At 44.9% G+C, this 22,418-nt stretch overlaps 1 protein-coding gene and 1 pseudogene across 4 annotated transcripts in view; one reads left to right on the top strand and one right to left on the bottom strand.

The window, feature by feature from the left end:
• Positions 1–22,418, bottom strand: part of LRRTM4 (leucine rich repeat transmembrane neuronal 4) — a 317,641-nt gene that overhangs the window by 120,501 nt on the left and 174,722 nt on the right. The window lies entirely within an intron of this gene.
• The window catches only part of LOC148052414 (uncharacterized), a 134,430-nt pseudogene continuing 119,392 nt past the window's right edge, over positions 7,381–22,418 (top strand).

Below are 22,418 nucleotides of genomic sequence, written 5' to 3'. Positions count from 1 at the left end.
TTATTTTGATATGCAAGCAAGGCACATTGTATTAAAAACAACAACAACAAAAAAAATCACCCAGCACAGTCTTACAAGAGATATGATTAGCAGATGTGCTAAAAAATGTCACATAACCATGTGAATGTTCTTACAGGAGTGCTGAGCCAGTAGACCTTCAGACATTTAACTCTTCTCCTTCATGATATTTTTACTGAATAATGCAAGGAGAGTATCAGCAGTTGTTCTTTGAGCTGACTGACAAGTGCAGTACAAAATTTCTTCTAATTTTTTAGCACTTCATAATCTCTATGTGGTTAGATGCACAGAAAACCATTCAAGGTTTAGGGGATTTATGCTTGATATCTTCCCCGTTCCCCACATGATTAATGTTGGTTTACACTCCATTAAAAAATTAGGCTGTAAAAGTGCCCTAATACAGATGATACGGTCTTCAGTTGTGCAAAAGAGTAAGCGAAAGACCCAACTAATTTTATTACCAAGATTGATTTCTTGTCACCATATTAGCTTTACACATGTAAACTACTACATATTTGGGTTTACCCTGTCAGCCAAGCAGAAGCAGAAATGTAAGCATCTGGAGGCAACCTACTAAACAACAAGGGGAGAAAAATAAAACAAATTGGGGGCTGTAGCAGGAGAGGGAAGGGACAGAAGAAGGGTGGCAGGGGAAGTCACCAAACATGACCTGGTTTAAAAACAACAACAACAAAAAAACCCCACAACATACACACAAAGTAAAAAACCCAGAAGCCCCTAAACATTCAAATGAAATAACTCCAGCAAAGTACCAGAGGCTAGATTTTTAAAAGAATTCAGCACCCAGCACTAGAGCTAGCAATGTTGGGTGACTGCTAGATTCTGGAGTTCCTTTCTAGCCTCATCAAAGGTGTGATTTATTTGAAACTCTGGCCCTATTTTTTTTTTTCATCCTACATTTTCATGTCAGTCATGCTCATGATTTCCTCCCCAACCTTCCCTCTCCCCGCAAACTGACATGGGCCAACACTACAATAAACATACTGAGGGCAGGCAATTACCAACTTGCCAACATGAAACTCTCAGATACCTTACGTGCTGCAGGGACTCTGCAGCACAAAATAGAATGAATCATGTGTGTCCACTGAAATTAAACCAAATGCAATACAGTCTAAGTAGAGCCATTCATCACTCAGAGGGCCAAAGGGACTGTCATATTGTATGATACACTGGTAGCATTCTGAAGAGAACATTTTCTCTTTGTAACTTGGGATGGACAGGGAGACTGTAATGCAGTGGTTACAGCAACAAGAGAGGGTGCAGCCGTCACTTGATTTAACCTACAGAAATAGATCAGACATATTTTTGGGATTATTTATAAATAAATGTGAACAATTTTGCAGCATTTAGCAAATGACCACATATATTGCAACAGCAGTTATAAGATGATCAAGGTACCTTTTGGCAATGCACCAACACAAATGAACGTTCCTGACAAAGAGATTTTTTCAAGCTAATGATTAGACCGAAGAAGGCAGAAAACATGAATGTTGTTGAAGCAGCAGTAGTCTGCATGATTAACTGTCAGCTCCAAGCACTGTCCAAATGCCATTTTAGACTTTTTTGCAGACAGCATGCTGAAAGGAGTTTTGAAAGAGCAATCAGGGCTATTTTGCAAATTACCATGTAAAATCTGCAAGCACATGGGGAGAAGGAATAAAAGTGCTCGTAAATTTAACAGAAAGAAACAAACACAATTATCCAAGACAGACCCACTCGAATTGCTACAATACTTCTAAAATACATAACATGAGCTTAATCACTTCAAGTCCAGTGCAGTTGGATAATGAATACCTCCTGCAATGTGCTGAGCACCCTCACCACTTCACGATAGCAACACGAATTGTTCCTAACAGCTGCCAATTTAAAATGTTGGTAGTAGGTAAGAGCTACCTGCTTCCAATTCTGTCCATACTAATTGATTTATTGGAAGCACGCTTGCTCACCCTCTCCCCAGCCAGACTCTAGCTATTCTGCTCACCAGTCTGTCCAAATACTACCATGATAGCCATCTTTTCTGGGTACAGTAAATCGCAAATAGATATGAACACCAAAACAACTGTCCTTGTTACAAATTCTTCCTCAACAATCTTGAAGACAGTGAAATCACCCTTCCAGCTACTCTCCTTAGGGGGATGCTTTTATAGGATCTGAAACCAGGATCTGTTACATGCTTCTCACCTGAATATATGAAATATAGAAGATTTACTGCAATGACACTAGCAAGGGCTGATGCTCTGCACAGTGCAGTTGTCTGGACACACAACTGAAAAGCAGAGCCTATCAGAGGAGGGAACTTTTTGGCCCTCATCAATATTGTACCGAAGCACCCAATATCAGCATTCGTTACTCCCTTAACACCTTTACAACATTAAAGCCTTATTACCAGTTTACAAAGAGAGAAATAGGAAAAGATTAAATCATTTGAGCAAGCAAAATCCAGCCTGGGCTGGGAATACAATTGATATCTGCTGTGTCCCAGTTTTGTGCTCTGCCCACTGGGTCAAACATCAGATACAGTGAGGTTATCTAAATCCCATGGGTTTCAGTCCTCTTACAGCTTTGTTTGTAATGAGTCACCCCGTTATTGACATCTGTAAAGGGGCATGGGGGGAAATACACACAACAAACCCAAACAACCTAAACCACAACCTCAGCAAGCTCAGCAGGATGTTCTACTCATCTTAATTCTCTTTTCGATTTTTCTTAAAGGAAAAGAAGCCACATAATGTCTCTGACTTTAAAATGTGCATAAATAGCCTGAATAATTGATGAGTTTTACACTTTATAATCATTCTGCACTGAATATGGATTATCTTTTTTTTAATAGAATAAAATTGATAAAAACAATTGATACATTAATAACATTTTGGAGGATGAGAAACCTTCCTCTTCCATTCACCCCAGTGAGATGAAGTCTGATGGTTTGATCAGGCAGTTTCTTCCGTCTCATGGGAAAAAGGTAACTATGGAGATAGTCAGCAAAATCATCAGCATAACTGGTTTCATTAGTGCCTGATACAGAGCGTGCAGATCTTGGGCATATTCAGTAACCTTTTTGCTTCTCTTAATTATTGAAAGGTCCTTGCTTTTATCTGGAATCGCTAAACTGAAGGTGGCAGTTTGGGTTTTACACTACGCACTTGAAAGAAAAATATTAAAAATATCCCAATCCTGGCTCTTAAGAGCCTTCACTACTGAGTGAGGATGAGCACACATGTTTCAGGGAACAGTTTTCTGTTAGAATGTACAATTTCATTAAAATTGAAAACATACATGGGAACATGTCTGTACTGGCAGAGCAACTTCATAAGTCAAAATGTTTTGTTCGAAGTTTCCCATTTCATTCTGAGAATATCCAGACATTTGGTTTTGTTGAGATGAAATAATTTGGTTTCAGCATTTACAATCCATTCATTTCAGTATTTATATTATATGAGAATATCAGTCTGATTAGGTGGGATTTTTTTTTGAAAGTTTGCTCCATAAAAATAAAACATATTTGGTTTATGTTCAGTTGAAAGGGATTAATTTATTTCACAAGCAAAGCAAACAAAACACCTAATTCTAACCTGTCCTTGCAACAAACACTCATAGCCTGCAGAGAATGCCAGCTATTGGACTACACGTTCATAGTTCTTGGGGATGGAGGTGTGGATTTAAGTCAGTCTGTGGTGTGCTAGGTACAGAACAAAACAGAGAATTAACAGAGACTTGCACAAACAGGACAAAGCAGAGTCAACATCTCTATCTCACTCCATCTTGGCAGTAGAGAAAGCCTTGGCTCCACCTTCTAAAATACTAGTTACTGCAACTAAAACAGTATGGATAGTTATTTTAGCCTGCTGCTAGTATGTGGGAGCAGCTGAGTTGCAATGGCATTTTGAGTTTTCAGGAGATGTATATACTGCTTCGTGATGACTGCTGTATCTCAAATCAGAACATGGGCTAATGGATTTTAAATAAGGTGCCTTTTCCTGTACAATATTTGGGGATCTCAAAATGAGCTCAAGTGCACTTCTTAGTGTGGGTCCAATGGACACTGCTTGTACACTAGTGTTCTATGCTTTCAAATATGGCTTACACAACTTGGAACCTGTACAATCTATTTTTTCTTTAAGCTCTGAAATAACAAAAAGGGAGTCCAACATGGAACATCCTTAATATTAACATCCCTTAATGATTTCTTGTATCACTGTTGAGTTTGAGAAGGACGATACTGGGCATGGCAGTAAAACAATGAGAGGTAATACTGGATTTGTTAGAAACGGAATTACTACAGGAATATTGCAAGACAAGGCACAAATACTTGTCACGTTTCTAAATGGCAGTCTCTTCATTCCCCAGCATGAACATGGTCAGAAAACATGGGTTTTTTTCCTGATGTGCAGTAAGCAGTGATAACAAAGTACTTCTGCTGACTCAGAAGGGAAGCAAGGATAAAGATAGACTAAAAGAAACAAGATGACACAGTAAAGGATAAACTTTAAAGATGCTGACAAGAGCGCTAAAGCAATTTGTGCATCTTACTTTCACTTGCACTGTATTCCTCAGTTCAGGCCATGTTTTGTATTTTAGACTGGAAAACACAAGAACAGTAGAGAGTAGAAACCTTCTAGAGTTTTTGGTCCTCCTCCCTGCCCCACCCTCATGACAAACAAACAACTCCATAATCTTCAGTAAACCAATTCAATAAACCCTAGCAGAAAAGAGTATTTGAGAACACTAACCTCACCAAAAGTGGAAAAAAACAAAGCACAACTACAAGAACAGCCAGGCAATGCAGTTGCACATACTCTGCCAGTGTAAAGACTTCACTTGCTAAGTGACTACAGTGTCAGACAACTCAAAAATGCCAGACGTACCTACTGCTGCATTACACTTGCCTTAGACATGTACCACCATTAATCCTTAATGTCAAAAGACTAGCTACTAATGAATAGGAAAGGACACAACTTCTTCAGCTACAAGAAGCCTTAAAACCTGAGAAACATTATTCTGCAGAAAGAGAGCAGTAAATCTCTGGATAATTAAGAACTGTGAATATTTAGTCCACACAAGAGGAAGGAATTATAAACTGATAGCCATGAATACCAAGCATCCTTCAATTTGTAAAGGGCTTACCCAATTTTTAACAACGTTTTTTTCATTATACTATTTTCCCCTCTTCCCCCCACACCTCACAGAAATATTATTGTTGGAGGATGTCATCAGTGCTGTTTCAGATCTGTCAGATATAATCTTCTAATCTGCCAACTTTTCACAAGGAAGAGATGAGCTCATGTACTGACTGACAAGATGTGCTGAAAAGTCTGGGCTTTCTTGAAGCCTGTTAAAAGTTTAAGTTCCCCCATTGTGTGAATACTGTCAAACTTGGCCCTGCAATTTTCATAATGACAGCTGCTGTCAGTTTAAATGGGTCAATTATTCAGTTCAACTGGGAATGCTGACAGTAACTGTAAAAAGGGCCTTAGCAGTGGAGAAAGGAAAAAGGTTCCAGGTATCTAAGAAAAGACATAGTAAATTCACTAAGACACCTTAGAAATAGTCAACTTGAGCTATTTTCTAGTCTCCTTCCAAAAATCTGGGAAGCTATTTACTTTGGCAAGAAAAGAACAACATAAAATGAAACCACATCAGTAATAAAGTTTAAGAGACCTACAGCCAGATTTACAAAGATATCTTGATGTCTTTAATTACACATCTTTACACCATTTACAAGGACACCAAGCAATTTAAATTGTCCAACTCCTGTGTACTTTCAATGGGAGAGCTGAAGTTATCTGACGTATTTTTTAAAGTAATTTAAAAAGCTCCATTAGGTGCCTATCTGCATTTTTTAAAACGTGTTTCCACTATTTCCTGTTATGAAGGGGACTTACCATATATACTTTGCAATTTCTTCTCCTCTGCCCTACAGCAGAGCTAGAGATCCACCTTTGCAAAACACATTTTGAGATCAATCCATTTGGGAGATGGACAGAGAGAAATAAATTGCAGTTTCATCATTCTACTTGTTTGAATGAAAATGAGGAAAACAAAAAGAAAAACATGACTTCTCAGCACTGCAATGTGCATCATTTATGCTTTGTGAACGCCTACTATTCCCATTCAAGATTTTCCATCTGCTCTTTCCACAAATTGTGCAGGTATGAAGGATGACAAGCAGTAGCAAAATGTGGAGAACTTACTCTCCACCATCTACAGTTGTATCTCCAGGTTCCTTCTGGAATAGGTGAACATGAAGCAGGTATCAACAACTACTTTCTGCTCTTACTGGGAGACACAGAAGTACTCTAAGTCTGAAGCTTGCTAGGATGTTTCAAATGCAAAATGTCTGTTGTAATAGATACAGAGTGCTTGCCATGTGCTGTTAATATATTTCTGGTTCCTAGCAGCCAAAAAAGATATATATAAACCAAGGAGAATGTGGCTCTTTGAAAAACTGGGGTTCGTTTAAACTGAAATGCATTACGTCAGTCTGGAATAAGATAAAATAATATCATTACCATACACCAGCCTGAATAAAGCACTACCTAAATCCATTACAACTTGCACCATCTATTCTCAATTACAACAGACACTATGATACTTGTACATGAGCTATGAGAAACATTAAATTAACTATGAAGTGATACAATCTCCCTCAGTAATCGTAGTCATCATCTTTCTACGCTCTAAAGAAACAAATCTTGCTGGCTGTAATTGCATGAGAGTTCAGAGCATCTCTGCTCACCTGTGTTCCTGCTAATTCCATGTTCCGTTATCCATGTGTCCTGATTTCAGCTGGGATAGAGTTAATTTTCTTCTTGGTAGCCAGGGCTATTCCATACCATATGGCGTCATGCTCAGTATATAAGCTGGGGGAGTTGGCCAGGGAGGGGCAACGATCGCTGCTTGGGGGATGTGCTGGGCATCGGTTGGCGGGTGGTGAGCAATTATAGAGTGTATCGCTTGCTTTATATTACTATTGTACTATTATTACTTGTTTTTATTATTATTATTATTATTACTATTACTACTGTTCTATTTTTATTTTACTTTAGTTATTAAACTGTTCTTATCTCAACCCACGAGTTTTCTGACTTTCACCCTTCCAATTCTCTCCCCCATCCCACTGGGGTGGGGGGAGTGAGCAAGCAGCTGTGTGGTGCTTAGTTGCTGGCTGGGGTTAAACCACGACAGTCCTTTTTGGTGCCCAACGTGGGGCACGAAGGGTTTGAGATTAACTAGAGTGTATTAAGGAATTTGTATCTGTTAATAGTTGCTGGTCATAATATTGATTCATCCGTTCTGGTATTAGTCTACTTGATCTGCACCATGCTCCTGTTTTTGCTGTGCATGTTGAAGATTGGTGTGGGTTTTTTCAGTTTGCTGTGCTTTGCCGTAATGAGTGATGTTTTGCCTGTGAGACTGGCTATTAAATCACTGACCTTGAGCGCTATCTGGTATTTGGGTTCTGTACTGAAGCCATTACTGTACTTCGGGTACCACCTCATGGAGACAATTAGCAATTATACCTCTTCCTCTGAGTGTTTTTTTATGGAGGAAAAACAGAATGGCACCTTTGTTGCTTTCTTCTATGATGTTTTGTCCTTCATTACAATAACTTTTCATTATCTTGAGCATCCTTGGGTAGTTAAGATATATCCATTGGTAGTTCTTGGGAATTTTGTTTCAGTTTTGTCTAAGGTTAATAAGCAGCTTAAGAATATCATCCAGAGATCTCCTCCAAGGCTGGATAGTTATGAGTGGCAGGGTGTGTGGGAGAGTATGGGCAAGTACCTAGGACAATGGGCACCTCCAGTGTTTTGGAACTTCACCCCTGAACAAGTGCAGAATCCTGAAAAACTAGTAAAGTATTTGGAAAATGTATGTTGTCACCCTGGAAACTCCAGAGAGACACAGATCACCACAATGTGCTGGGGCCTGGTCCATGCCTATGGAGCCCTATTCAACAGTATTCAGTACCCTCAAGGGAAAGAGAAGGTCTCTGGATCGGATGACAAAATGACGGCCCCCGTGGCTGCGCCAGCTCCTGCCACAGGCACTGTGCCTGCGCCAGCCCCCGCGCCAGCCCCCGTGGCTGCGCCAGCCCCCGCGATAGGCGCTGCGGCTACGCCAGAGAACCAAGCCGTGCCAGTATCAATCGCCCCTATACAGAAGAAAAAATACACAAGAAAATCAGCTCGTTTAGTAAGGGCTGATGATGAAGCAGGGCCATCACAAGAACAGGAGGAGGAAGAGGCAGAACCCACAAATGAGATGGTAACCACCCGATCCCTGTCCCTGAGTGAGCTGCGAGATATGCGAAAAGATTTTGGTCGTTGTCCAGGCGAGCACGTTGTCACCTGGCTGCTCTGATGCTGGGATAATGGGGCTAGTAGCCTGGAATTAGAGGGTAGGGAAGCCAAGCAGCTGGGATCCCTTTCTTAGGAAGGGGGCATTGACAAAGCGATTGGAAAAGGGGCACAAGCCCTCAGCCTCTGGAGGCGACTCCTGTCAGGCGTGAAGGAAAGGTATCCCTTCAAGGAAGATGTTATATGTCACCCAGGCAAGTGGACCACCATGGAGAGAGGTATCCAGTACCTGAGGGAATTAGCTGTGCTGGAGGTGATTCATAATGACCTGGACAACGAGCAGTTATCCAAAGATCCAGATGAAGTCCAGTGCACACGACCCATGTGGCAGAAGCTTGTACGGAGCGCACCATCATCGCACGCAAAGTCATTAGCAATAATGACCTGGAAAGATGAAGAGGGACCAACGGTGGATGAAATGGCTGGCCAACTCCGACAATACGAAGAAAGTCTCTCTTCCTCCCTATGGGCCTGCATCTCAGCTGTGGAGAAACTGTCCCAGAAGGTCCAGCAACTCGTAGAGCACATGTCCTACTCCTCACCTGTACAGACCAGTATCTCAGCCATTAGGAGTAAGCGTCCCTCTGCTCAAGAGAGAAGATATAGTGGATACACACCACGGGCCACCCTCTGGTTTTATCTGCATGACCATGGAGAGGACATGAGGAAGTGGGATGGAAAATCTACCTTGACCCTAGAGGCATAGGTACACGAGTTGCAAGGAAAAACAGCTACAAAAGGGGGTTCTCCCAGGAAAATTGCTGCTCCAGTTTCCAGTGAGCAGTTCCGCAGACAGGGTAGAAGGGCTGATTTTGCTTCCGATCTTAATAAAGGGATTTTTGATTCGCATTGACAAGAAGTGAGTAACGAATGCTATGACCAGGACCAGAGGGGCCCTGCCTCCAGCCAGGTGGAGGAAAGGGACAACCGGGTGTACTGGACTGTGTGGATTCAATGGCCTGGCACATCAGATCCACAGGAATATAAGGCTTTAGTAGACACCGGTGCACAGTGTACCCGAATGCCATCAAGCTATGAAGGGGCAGAACCCATCTGTATTTCTGGAGTGACAGGGGGATCCCAACAGCTGACTGTATTGGAGGCTGAAGTGAGCTTAACCAGGAAGGAGTGGCAACAGAACCCCATTGTGAGTGGCCTGGAGGCTCCGTGCATCCTTGGCATAGACTACCTCAGGAGAGGGTATTTCAAGGACCCAAAAGGGTACCGGTGGGCTTTTGGCATAGCTGCCTTGGAGACGGAGGAAATTAAACAGCTATCTACCCTGCCCGGTCTCTTGAAGGACCCTTCTGTTGTGGGGTTGCTGAGGGTCAAAGAACAACAGGTGCCAATCGCTACCACAACAGTGCACCGGCAGCAATATCGCACCAACTGAGACTCCCTGATTCCCATCCATAAGTTGATTCGTCGACTGGAGAGCCAAGGAGTGATCAGCAAGACTCCCTCTCCCTTTAACAGTCCCATATGGCAAGTGCAAAAGTCTAATGGAGAGTGGAGACTAACAGTAGACTATCAGGGCCTGAACAGTCACACCGCCGCTGAGTGCTGCCATGCCAGACATGTTAGAACTTCAATACGAATTGGAGTCAAAGGCAGCCAAGTGGTATGCCGCCATTGACATCGCTAATGCATTTTTCTCAATCCCTTTGGCAGCAGAGTGCAGGCCACAGTTTGCTTTCACTTGGAGGGGGGTCCAGTACACCTGGAATCGACTGCCCCAGGGGTGGAAACACAGCCCCACCATTTGCCATGGACTGATCCAGACTGCACTGGAACAGGGTGGGGCTCCAGAACACCTGCAATACATTGATGACATCATCGTGTGGGGCAACACAGCAGAAGAGGATTTTGAGACAGGGAAGAAAGTAGTCCAAATCCTTCTGGAGGCTGGCTTTGCCATAAAACAAAGTAAGGTCAAGGGACCTGCACAGGAGATCCAGTTCTTAGGAATAAAATGGCAAGATGGGCGTCGTCAGATCCCAATGGATGTAATCAGCAAAATCACAGCCATGTTTCCACCAACCAGCAAAAAGGAAGCACAAGCTTTCTTAGGCGTTGTGGGTTTTTGGAGAAGGCATATTCCAAATTACAGTCTCATCCTAAGCCCTCTCTATCAAGTGACCCGGAAGAAGAACGATTTCAAACGGGGCCCTGAGCAACGACAGGCCTTTGAGCAAATTAAGCAGGAGATAGTTCATGCAGTCGCCCTTGGGCCAGTCCGGGCAGGGCAAGATGTAAAAAAATGTGCTCTACACTGCAGCCGGGGAGAACGGCCCTACCTGGAGCCTCTGGCAGAAAGCACCAGGGGAGACTCGAGGTTGACCCCTGGGGTTTTGGAGTCGGGGATTGTCCTGGTTTCAGCTGGGATAAGAGTTAGTTTTCTTCTTAGTAGCTGGTAGAGTGCTGTGTTTTGGATTTAGGATGAGAAGAATGTTGATAACACACTGATGTTTTGGTTCTTGCTGAGCAGAGTTTACACTAGTCAAGGACTTTTCAGCTTCTTGTGCTCTGCCAGGTGCATAAGAAGCTGGGAGGGACAATAGCTAGGACAGCTGACCCGGACTGGCCAAAGGGCTATTCCATACCATATGACATCATGCTCAGTATATAAGCTGGGGGAAGAAGAAGGAAGGGGGGGACGTTTGGAGTGATGGCGTTTGTCTTCCCAAGTAACCATTACGCGTGATGGAGCCCTGCTTTCCTGGGGATGGCTGAACACCTGCCTGCCGATGGGAAGTAGTGAATGAATTCCTTGCTTTGCTTTGCTTGCGCGCGCGGCTTTTGCTTTACCCATTAAAATGTCTTTATCTCAGCCCATGAGTTTTCTCACTTTTACTCTTCCGATTCTCTCCCCCATCCCACCGGGGGGGAGTGAGCGAGCGGCTGTGTGGTGCTTAGTTGCTGGCTGGGGTTAAACCACGACGGGGATACAAAGGATTCGAGACTGGCTCTACTCCAACTGAAAAAGAGATATTGGCAGCACATGAAGGGGTTCGAGCTGCTTCGGAAGTGGTTGGTACTGAAGCACAGCTCCTCCTGGCACCCTGACTGCCAGTGCTGGGCTGCATGTTCAAAGGGAGGGTCCCCTGTACACATCATGCAACTGATGCTACATGGAGTAAGTGGGTGGCACTCATCACCCAACGGGCCCGAATAGGAAACCCCAGTCGCCCAGGAATCTTGGAAGTGATCATGGACTGGCCAGAAGGCAAAGATTTCAGAATATCGCCAGAGGAGGAGGTGACGCGTGCTGAGGAGGCCCCACCGTATAATAAACTACCAGAAAATGAGAAGCAATATGCCCTGTTCACTGATGGGTCCTGTTGTCTTGTGGGGAAGCATCGGAGGTGGAAAGCTGCTGTATGGAGTCCTGTACGAGAAGTTGCAGAAACTGCTGAAGGAGAAGGTGCATTGGGTCAGTTTGCAGAGGTGAAAGCCATTCAGCTGGCTTTAGATACTGCTGAATGAGAAAAGTGGCCAATGCTCTGTCTCTATACTGACTCATGGATGGTGGCAAATGCCCTGTGGGGGTGGTTGCAGCAATGGAAGCAGAGCAACTGGCAGGGCAGAGGCAAACCCATCTGGGCTGCCGCATTGTGGCAAGATATTGCTGCCCAGGTAGAGAACCTGGTTGTAAAAGTACATCACGTAGATGCTCACGTACCCAAGAGTCGGGCCACTGAAGAACATCAAAACAACCAGCAGGTGGACCAGGCTGCTAAGATTGAAGTGGCTCAGGTGGATCTGGACTGGCACCATAAAGGTGAATTATGTCTAGCTTGGTGGGCCCATGACACCTCAGGCCATCAAGGAAGAGATGCAACATATAGATGGGCTCGTGATCGAGGGGTGGACCTGACCATGGACACTATTGCACAGGTTATCCATGAATGCGAAACACGTGCTGCAATCAAGCAAGCCAAGTGGTTCAAGCCTCTCTGGTATGGAGGACGATGGCTGAAATATAAACATGGAGAGGCCTGGCAGACTGATTACATCACACTCCCACAAACCCGCCAAGGCAAGCGCCATGTGCTCACCATGGTGGAAGCAACCACCAGATGGCTGGAAACATATCCTGTGCCCCATGCCACTGCCCAGAACACTATCCTGGGTCTTGAAAAGCAAGTCCTGTGGCGACATGGCACCCCAGAAAGAATTGAGTCAGATAACGGAACTCATTTCCAAAGCAACCTCATAGACACCTGGGCCAAAGAGCATGGCATTGAGTGGGTATATCACATCCCCTATCACGCACCAGCCTCCGGCAAAATCGAACGATACAATGGACTGTTAAAGAGTACACTGAGAGCAGTGGGTGGTGGGAGAGTCAAACACTGGGATACACATTCAACAAAGGCCACCTGGTTAGTCAACACTAGGGGATCTGCCAATCGAGCTGGCCCTGCCCACTCAGAACTTTTACATACTGTAGAAGGGGATAAAGTCCCTGTAGTGCACCTAAAAAATATGCTGGGGAAGACAGTCTGGGTTACTCCCGCCTTAGGCAAAGGTAAACGCATTTGTGGGATTGCTTTTGCTCAAGGACCTGGGTGCACTTGGTGGGTGATGCGGGAGGATGGGGAAGTCCGATGTGTACCTCAAGGGGATTTGATTTTGGGTGAAAATAGCCAATGAACTGAATGGTATGATGTTAGTTGCTGTATAATACTGTATGTCATCACTTCAGTGATTACTATGTGCCATATCAACAGTATACAGTAAGAATCACCCAAATTAATGAGGAATAAACTTTGAGGAAACCGAGCAAAGTGCAGTGGTGATGGAACCAGAACTGGCTTCAGCATGCAACAGTCCAACACCACACACCATCTCTCCTGCCCTGAAGGACTGTTATGATGGATGAAGCCCAAAGTCATGGACTAAATGAACTCAACAAACGTTTTATAGGGATGACCTATAGACTAAGGAAATGATACTCGTGTATTGTATCAAAGGAAAGGAAGGGGGTGGTGGTTAATGAGGATGTGTTGGATAATGTGGGACCTGGGCATGACATAAATGTTATGGAATAAGGGGTGGATGCTGTCCTGGTTTCAGCTGGGATAGAGTTAATTTTCTCCTTGGTAGCCAGTATGGGGCTCTGTTTTGGGTTTAGGATGAGAACAATGTCGATGATACACTGATGTTTTGGTTCTTGCTAAGTAGCGCCAAGCTGTTGCTAAGTGGCTCTCACACTGGGCAAGGACTTTTCAGCTTCCCATGCTCTGCCCGGTGCAGGGGGGGCTGGGAGGGGGCACAGCCAGGACAGCTGACCCAGACTGGCCAAAGGGCTATTCCATACCATATGGCATCATGCTCAGTATATGAGCGTGGGGAGTTGGCCGGGGAGGGGCAACAATCACTGCTTGGGGGACGTGCTGGGCATCGGTCGGCAGGTGGTGAGCAACTGTAGAGTGTATCACTTGCTTTGTATTACTATTGTACTGTTATTACTTGTTTTTATTATTATTATTATTACTATTACTACTGTTCTATTTTTATTTTACTTTAGTTATTAAACTGTTCTTAACCCACGAGTTTTCTGACTTTCACCCTTCCAATTCTCTCCCCCATCCCACTGGGGTGGGGGGGAGTGAGCGAGCGGCTGCGTGGTGATTAGTTGCTAGCTGGGGTTAAACCACGACACCATGTCTCAGCAGACTCATCTACCTATTTGGAAATAGGATTTCAGCTTCTATAAGAACATAAATTCTACGCTCTGCACATACTTGCAGAAGTAGGCACTCTTTACTTGTTTCCTAAGGGTATGAGAATCTAATCAATGCTTCAGTTCTTGGGGCTAAGGAGAGGTTGAACATTTACAGACTTATGCGGGTTCATCTTCATCTCTCCCTCATACAGCCATATGTGTTATATGAGATATTGATTGCTGCAACTGTAGATAGACTCAGAGTTATGCAGATTCAACTCTGAAAGAAATGCATCACCCAGTCTATGAAAGCAAAATGGTTAACGAATACCCTAAAGGTGTCTGTAGCCTTTTTCTACTGCCTAGGTCAAATGAGCACTCACTCTCTAGAGAGATTTGTTACAAGCTGTTAGCCATTCCCTTAAGATATCTGCAGCACATTTTCCTTCTCAAACTAGAACTCTCATAAATCTTCTAAAAATGAATCTGAGTTCAGAAAACTTTCAGAGCAGGCCTGAATTTGTTTTGTTTCTCCCTATAGCTAGTACTGAATAGGACCATAATTTACTGAGAATATGAGCCAGCCCACAGCACACTGTCCAGCACAGTCTGTAGCTCAGAATTCTCAATTACTTCCTTCACGTTCTTACCAAACACTGAAACCAGTTCCTCTCAGTACCTAATAGTGCCGTTAACGTTAAATAGATAATGATGCTGGTGAGATTTTACGTGGCTCCCAGAGTCACTTTAAGATTGATGCTTATAAAGTTGTGTTTAATCTACAGCATAATTTTTAGCAAGTAAATCATTCCTCCTCTTTATCTCTTGATAACGTGCCTTCTTAATAGTTACTTGACAGTTATATTTAAACTTACCACAAACTCATGTATACAAACATGCCTTTGCTACATGAGGCAACAAGGCCAACCAAATAGTCCCTAAACACCAAAGCAGAAAATAAAGCTTCTGCCATTAACCAGCTGTCTTAATGAAACTCAAAGGCTGCAACCCTGCTGCAAACAGGAATTGTGTTCACTATACCTGAACGAAGGTAACAATGTTGTGAAGAAACAAATAAGACAGTCTGTACAAATTCATCAGGACCCAAGGGCATTTAAGAACCTCTCTCAACGATGAAATCAGTGACACCATGCCCTCACTGCCCTCACTATATGAGCCAGCTCGGACAGGTCCAGCTGTGATGCAACCAGGCTTCAGTGGAACACAGCAACAGGTTTTCTGACTGAAGTATCTCTATGTGATACCTCAGGTTAAATGCAGCTCTGCTAAGGAAAGGGGGTGGGGATGAAAGATAATGACAATTCAAAATCCATCATCTCCTAGGGAACAGATTAAAAATGTTACAAGCAGGAAATTCTTTCCCCAAATGTGGGAGAAGCCTCTACCAGATCACAGGCTAGTAAGCCTAAGGTTTCAGACTCCTATTTGTTATGCAAAACTGCCCTAAAAAAGAGACCTCAAAGACCCATATGACCAAAAAATCTTGCATGATTTTTATCTCCCAAAGACTTTTCCAGCTGTTGCACTTGTAATTAACACCAGAACAACCTTTTGCCATAGTTCTTTTCATTTCTAGTTCTAGGGGAAAAAATGATGGGGGAAGGGGAAGGGGAAGCTTCTCTGGACAATCCAGAACAGCCAAAACAAACAAATTATTCCCAGTTCTTACTCTTGCCAGTGGTTCAGTGGCTTTAAGTTTTATTCAGATGATTAGTCAGTTTCCACTATCAAAAGGATTAAGAGATTGATCTTTGACTAGGATTAGAATAAGGCTTTTAGTATTTTTTCTAAGCACAGTGCACAGTTTTAGTGGAAAGTTTCCCCTTCCAGACCCAGCTGTTGTATCATTAGGAACAATTCTGTTCCTTTTCTTCTTTCACAATCCTTCAGTCACTCCTCTTATGGATGATCAGATGACAGTGCTATGTATATAGCAGTTGCTTGTGTAGTGATGTTAAGAAAGTATCTGAGATAAATACAGTTCTATGTACGTAGTACTGCTGCTGAAAATAAGGAGGAGGAGCTGATCTTACAGGACCAGCTAGCTCTCCATGAACCATCAATGACCTACAAATCACAATTTAGTAAGCTCTGTGTTGTAGAGTACAAAAAAGGGTGATGCTTGTATTTTGTACATAATGATACCGATAACTTGGGGCCGTTGCACAGCAGATTCTTCTATATTGCAAATGGAGCTGGAGAATGTTAATATTACCCATGATTGATGCATTCTAAATAAAGCCAGGCTTACAGGATCTGTCAAGAAAGCATTATTGCTACTAATCATTTTACAGCGTCGTTACACATCAGAACAAACAATTTAGAGCGGGGAAAACCAAATAAAAAACCCTCTGTACACATGCCAGTACTTCAGATGACTGAAAGACTGACGGAAGTTGAAAACCTCCCCACTGAGAAAACTAGAAGGAAATAATACAAGTGCTACTTCTGCAAAACAATCCCCCTTCTTCCCCCTGCTAGTTGTGTTTTATAGCAGATTTCAAGAAGTCACTGCCCTTGGCCTCAATTCTCTTCTCCAGTACTCCTAATCTACTGTTTTCAGAACAAGAGTAGATCTGATCTCCACTGAGCACCTAACTCCCTTCTGGTGCTCCATTAACAAGACAATGCAGACCTACTAGAAGGATACACAACTTAAATGAAGGAACATCGCAGTAGGCTTGGAGGACCAGTGATAAGCATCGTATCTTTTCATTCACAAGGCCTTCTTTTAATTTCCCCCAAACACAGATTTGGCTCCTCTATCTTTGTGTATTTATATCTGACTAAGTAAGATCAGCTTGCCCTCAATACTGCTTTTTCTGTTTTGCAACATTCTCTACAATGAGGTCATCGAGACCATCAGGTTCCAAATATAGCCTCCTGGAGTCCTACACCCCACGCTAGAGTAGATTATCTACTCCAACGTAGATTTGATGCTTCAACTCTTGATTTTATTTTGGTATCATTTCCTTTATTGTTTTTAAGCACCATAAAAAAATATTTAGCATTTCATTCTCCATAATTTCAGTATTTCATAGCAAATAACTTCATTTAAATGCAATTTTTACAGTGTCTTCAGCATCATTTTATTTTTATGTCTATCCAACCAGAAGTATAAAACAAACAGTCTTATTTTCATGTGACACCCAGTGCCTGATACAGAGAAATGCCAAGCATTAAAAGCTCTAGGACAAGCGTAGCTGGCTCAGAATCTTGACAAAAGTTTCACATCCTACCAGTCAGGTCACAGGAGAAAATCATAGAATCACAGAATCATAGAATAATTAAGGTTGGAAAAGACCCTTTAGATCATTGAGTCCAACCATTAACCTAGCACTGCGAAGTCCACCACTAAACCATGTCCTCAAGCACCACGTCTACCCATCTTTTAAATACCTCCAGGGATGGGGACTCAACCACTTCCCTGGGCAGCCTGTTCCAATGCTTGACCACCATTTTGGTGAAGAAGTTTTTCCTAATATCCAACCTAAACTTCCCCTGGCGCAGCTTGAGGAGGCTTCCTCTCGTCCTATCACTTCTTACTTGGGAGAAGAGACCGACCTAAACCTCGCTACAACCTCCTTTCAGGTACTTAAAGAGAGCAATAAGGTCTCCCCTCAGCCTCCTCTTCTCCAGACTAAACAGCCCCAGCTCCCTCAGCCGATCCTCATAAGACTTGTGCTCCAGACCCTTCACCAGCTTCGTTGCCCTTCTCTGGACACACTCCAGCACCTCGATGTCCTTCTTGTAGTGAAGGGCCCAAAACTGAACACAATACTCGAGGTGTGGCCTCACCAGTGCCGAGTACAGGGGCACGATCACCTCCCTGGTCCTGCTGGCCACACTATTCCTGATACAAGCCAGGATGCAATTGGCCTTCTTGGCCACCTGAGCACACTGCTGGCTCATGTTCAGGCGGCTGTCAACCAACACCCCCAGGTCCTTTTCCGCCAGGCAGCTCTCCAGCCACTCCTCCCCCAGCCTGTAGCGTTGCATGGGGTTGTTGTGACCCAAGTGCAGGACCCGGCACTTAGCCTTGCTGAACCTCATACAGTTGGCCCCGGCCCAACAATCCAGCCTGTCCAGGTCCCTCTGCAGGGCCTTCCTATCCTCCAGCAGATCGACACTTCCACCCAACTTGGTGTCATCTGCAAACTTACTGAGGGTGCACTTTCAATCCCCTCATCCAGATCATCAATGAAGATATTAAACAGGACCGGCCCCAACACTGAGCCTTGGGGAACACCACTTGTGACCAGCCGCCAACTGGATTTGACTCCATTCACCACCACTCTCTGGGCTCAGCCGTCCAGCCAGTTTTTAACCCAGCGCAGAGTGTGCACCCATCCAAGCCGTGAGTAGCCAGCTTCTCCAGGAGAATGCTGTGGGAGACAGTGTCAAAGGCCTTACTGACGTCCAAGTAGACAACATCCACAGCCTTCCCCTCATCCACTAAGCGGGTCATCTTGTCATAGAAGGAGACCAGGTTAGTGAAACAGGACCTCCCTTTCATAAACCCATGGTGGCTGAGCCTGATCCCCCGGGTGTCCTACACATGCCGCGTGATGGCACTCAAGATGATTTGTTCCATGACCTTCCCTGGCACTGAGGTCAGGCTGACAGGCCTGTAGTTCCCCGGATCCTCCTTCCGACCCTTCTTGTAGAGGGGCATCACATTTGCTAGCTTCCAGTCATCTGGCACCTCCCCGGTTGACCAGGACTGCTGATAAATGATGGAGAGTGGCTTGGCAAGCTCCTCTGCCAGCTCCCTCAGTATCCTTGGGTGGATCCCATCTGGCCCCATGGACTTGTGAGCATCCAGGTGGAGGAGCAGGTTGGTGACTGCCACCTCTTCAATTATTGGGGCTTTACTCTGCATCCTATCTCCATCTCCCAGCTCAGGGGCCTGAAAAACCCGAGGATGACCAGCCTGACTATTAAAGACTGAGGCAAAGAAGGCATTAAGTACCTCAGCCTTCTCCTCAGCCTTTTTGGCAATGTTTCCCTCTGCATCCAACAAAGGAGGGAGATTCTCCCTGGCCCTCCTTTTGTCGCTGATATATTTATAAAAACATTTTTTTTTGTCTTTAACGGCGGTGGCCAGTTTAAGTTCTAGCTGGGCCTTCGCCTTTCTAATTTTCTCCCTGCATAACCTCACAACATCCTTGTAGTCCTCCTGAGTCGCCTGCCCCTTCTTCCAAAGGTGGTAGGCTCTCCTTTTTTTCCTGAGTTCCAGCCAAAGCTCCCTGTTCAGCCAGGCCAGTCTTCTCCCCCGCCTGCTCATCTTACAGCACATGGGGATGCCCTGCTCCTGCGCCTTTGAGACTTCCTCCTTGAATAATGTCCAGCCTTCCTGGACTCCTTTGCCCTTCAGGACTGCCTCCCAAGGGACTCTGTTAACCAGACTCCTTGAACAGCCCAAAGTCTGCCCTTCTAAAGTTCAGGGTAGCGGTCTTGCTGACCCCCTTCCTTACCTCTCCTAGAATCGAAAACTCTATCATTTCATGATTCCTGTGCCCAAGTTGACCTCTGACCACCATCGCCCACCAGGCCTTCTCTGTTCATAAACAGCAGGTCCAGCAGGGCACCTCCCCTGGTTGGCTCACTTACCAGCTGCATCAGGAAGTTATCTCCCACACACTCCAGGAACCTCCGAGACTGCTTTCTCTCTGCTGTGTTGTATTTCCAGCAGATATCTGGTAAATTGAAGTCCCCCACGAGAACAAGGGCTAGGGATTGTGAGGCTTCAGCCAACCGCTTGTAGAATACTTCATCCGTTTCCTCGTCCTGGTTGGGTGGTCTGTAACAGACTCCCACCAGGATATCTGCCTTGTTAGCCTTCCCTCTGATCTTTACCCATAAGCACTCAACCTTATCATTACTGTCGTTAAGCTCTAGACACTCTCTAACGTACAAGGCTACCCCACCACCTCTCCTTCCTAGCCTGTCCCTTCTAAAGAGCTTGTAGCCATCCATTGCAGCACTGCAGTTGTGTGAGTCATCCCACCATGTTTCCGTGATGGCGACCACATCATAGTTTTCCTGCCGCGCAATGGCTTCCAGCTCCTCCTGCTTATTGCCCATGCTGCGTGCATTGGTGTAAATGCACTTCAGTTGGGCTATAGATCTCTTCTCCAACACGAGGCATGCCACCCCTAGGCTCATGCCTAGCAAGCCTGGTTTTATCCCCTTCCCCCTTCGCATCTAGTTTAAAGCGCTCTCAATGAGGCCTGCTAACTCCTGGGCCAGGATCCTTTTCCCCCTTTGTGACAGGTGAACCCCATCTGTCTCCAGCAGGCCTGGTGCCATGTAAACTGCCCCATGATCAAAAAACCCAAAATTCCGCCGGTGGCACCAGCCTCTGAGCCACGTGTTGATGAGGTGAGTCTTCCTGTTCCTTTCCGTATGCCTCCCGGCTACTGATGGGATGGAGGAAAACACTGCCTGCGCTCCTGATCCTTCAAGCAATTGCCCCTTTTCTCCAAAATCCCTTTTGATCGTCTTTGTACCTCTATCGGCTATCTCATCGCTGCCGACCTGAACAACCACTAGTGGATAATAATCGGATGATTTTACCAGCCTAGGGAGCTTCCTAGTTATGTCTCTGACCCGGGCCCCAGGGAGGCAGCAGACTTCCCTATGGGATGGGTCCGGTTGGCACTTCGGGCCCTCTCTTCCCCTCAGAAGGGAGTTGCCTATGACAATTACCCTTCTTTTTTTCTTACCAGTGGCCGTTGTAATGCGTGGGGCTGACTGGCTTACCCTAGTCAACCCCTTGGATGGATCACTGTCCGCATCTTCATCCTCCTGGCCCTCAAGTTCCAGAGCCTCATAGCTAATGTGTAAGGGCACCTGGGAGGGCGAGGTAGGCCGGGAGAGGATTCGCTTGCTGTGCCAAGCAGGGATCTGTTTCCATCCCCCTCTGTCTCTTAGGTCCCCTCCTTCTGCCTGGTGGCAAGAGGGTAGGGGAGCTGCTCCTTCTCTTGATGCTTCCATCTGGTGTGCTCGTCTCAGGGATGGTAGGGAGTGGCTCCACCAGTCTATCTCCCTCTCGCACTCCCTGATACTCCTCAGTCTTGCTACTTCTTCTTTCAGCTCTGCCACCATGCTGAGCAGATCCTCCACCTGCTCGCCCCTCACACAGGTGTTGTCTCGGCAGCCCTCCGTCACTAGAGCAAGGCTCTGGCACTCCCTACAGCCAGAGACCTGAGTGGCTGCATGTTTTAGGGGGAGCTCTGTCTGCGTTGCCACATCCTTTCTGGCGATGGCTCTTGCCCGAGTGGAAACCATGGGTAAGTCTCTTCCGGGAGGGCAAAGACCACAAGTAGAGCTCGCTGGCTGACTGCGCAAACTGCTGCGCCACGCCCTGGTCGCCGGCACTCCCTAGGCGCCCCTTTAAATCTCCCGCGCTTGCCCCAGCAATGCCCAAGCCCCGCCTGCCTCACTCACGAGAGCAGCCGGTTTTTGGCGCGAGGGCCCCACCAGGCTCTTTATCGGGTTCCCCGGCACAGGAAACCCTCTTTTCCATCCCAATCTAGCGCCCAGTCGCAGGACTTACTGTTGCTGCCGCCGTGTGCCTCGCCGACTGAGTGATCCACACTTAAAATCTGACAGACTATAAGAGTGGACTTAGGCAAATAATTTATCTGTTTTTCCCTCTCAATTTCCTAGCTGTCCAAGTTTATTTTATTAGCATCTAAGTATCTGAAAACCATGGATGCTGTGCAGTGTAAAGCTATTTACCACTGAATGCTTACAGGACTGTTTACTTTCAGCTGAAAAAGAAGAAAAAAAAAATCACAGATGATGCTATAGCTACATCATTTCAGAATTCATACTTTTTGTATTGCAAGCAATGGACAAATTCGCCTTACAATGAGCTAACTTGTTAATCCGGACCCCATCTCCCTTCACATAACAACAGCTTCTAACTCAATATGTGCTCACCTCCTGGCAATAGATAGACCAGACTGTGAGTCTGTAGCAGAAACCACCTGATAGGAGCTGAAAAACTATTAAAGAAGAATTTCTTAATTTTCTTTGTTCAAAAACATAATTATTGTTGCCACAGGTTATTTATAGTACAGTAAACACAGGACTAATAACTATGGTGTGGAAACATAAGTTTAGAGTCCTTAAAATGAGTGGAAAACACCAGGAAACAGATTTTTTTTTTTAATCAATAAAGTTGCAATAACTAAATTTATACCAAATGCACAGTCACGTGTCAAATTCCAACTTCTCTCTGAAAAAGTTTTTGACTAATATTGCCTACTTATTTGCCTTATTGACTAATAAGAGACAGGAAACTCTGGCACTACTAC

This window comes from Nipponia nippon, unplaced genomic scaffold (assembly GCF_047370975.1).
Source record: "Nipponia nippon isolate SJK-2023a ecotype South Korea unplaced genomic scaffold, ASM4737097v1 scaffold_49, whole genome shotgun sequence".
Lineage (NCBI taxonomy): Eukaryota > Metazoa > Chordata > Aves > Pelecaniformes > Threskiornithidae > Nipponia > Nipponia nippon.
The sequence above is the reverse complement of the archived record's forward strand: the minus strand, read 5'-3'. Positions and strand labels throughout refer to the sequence as shown.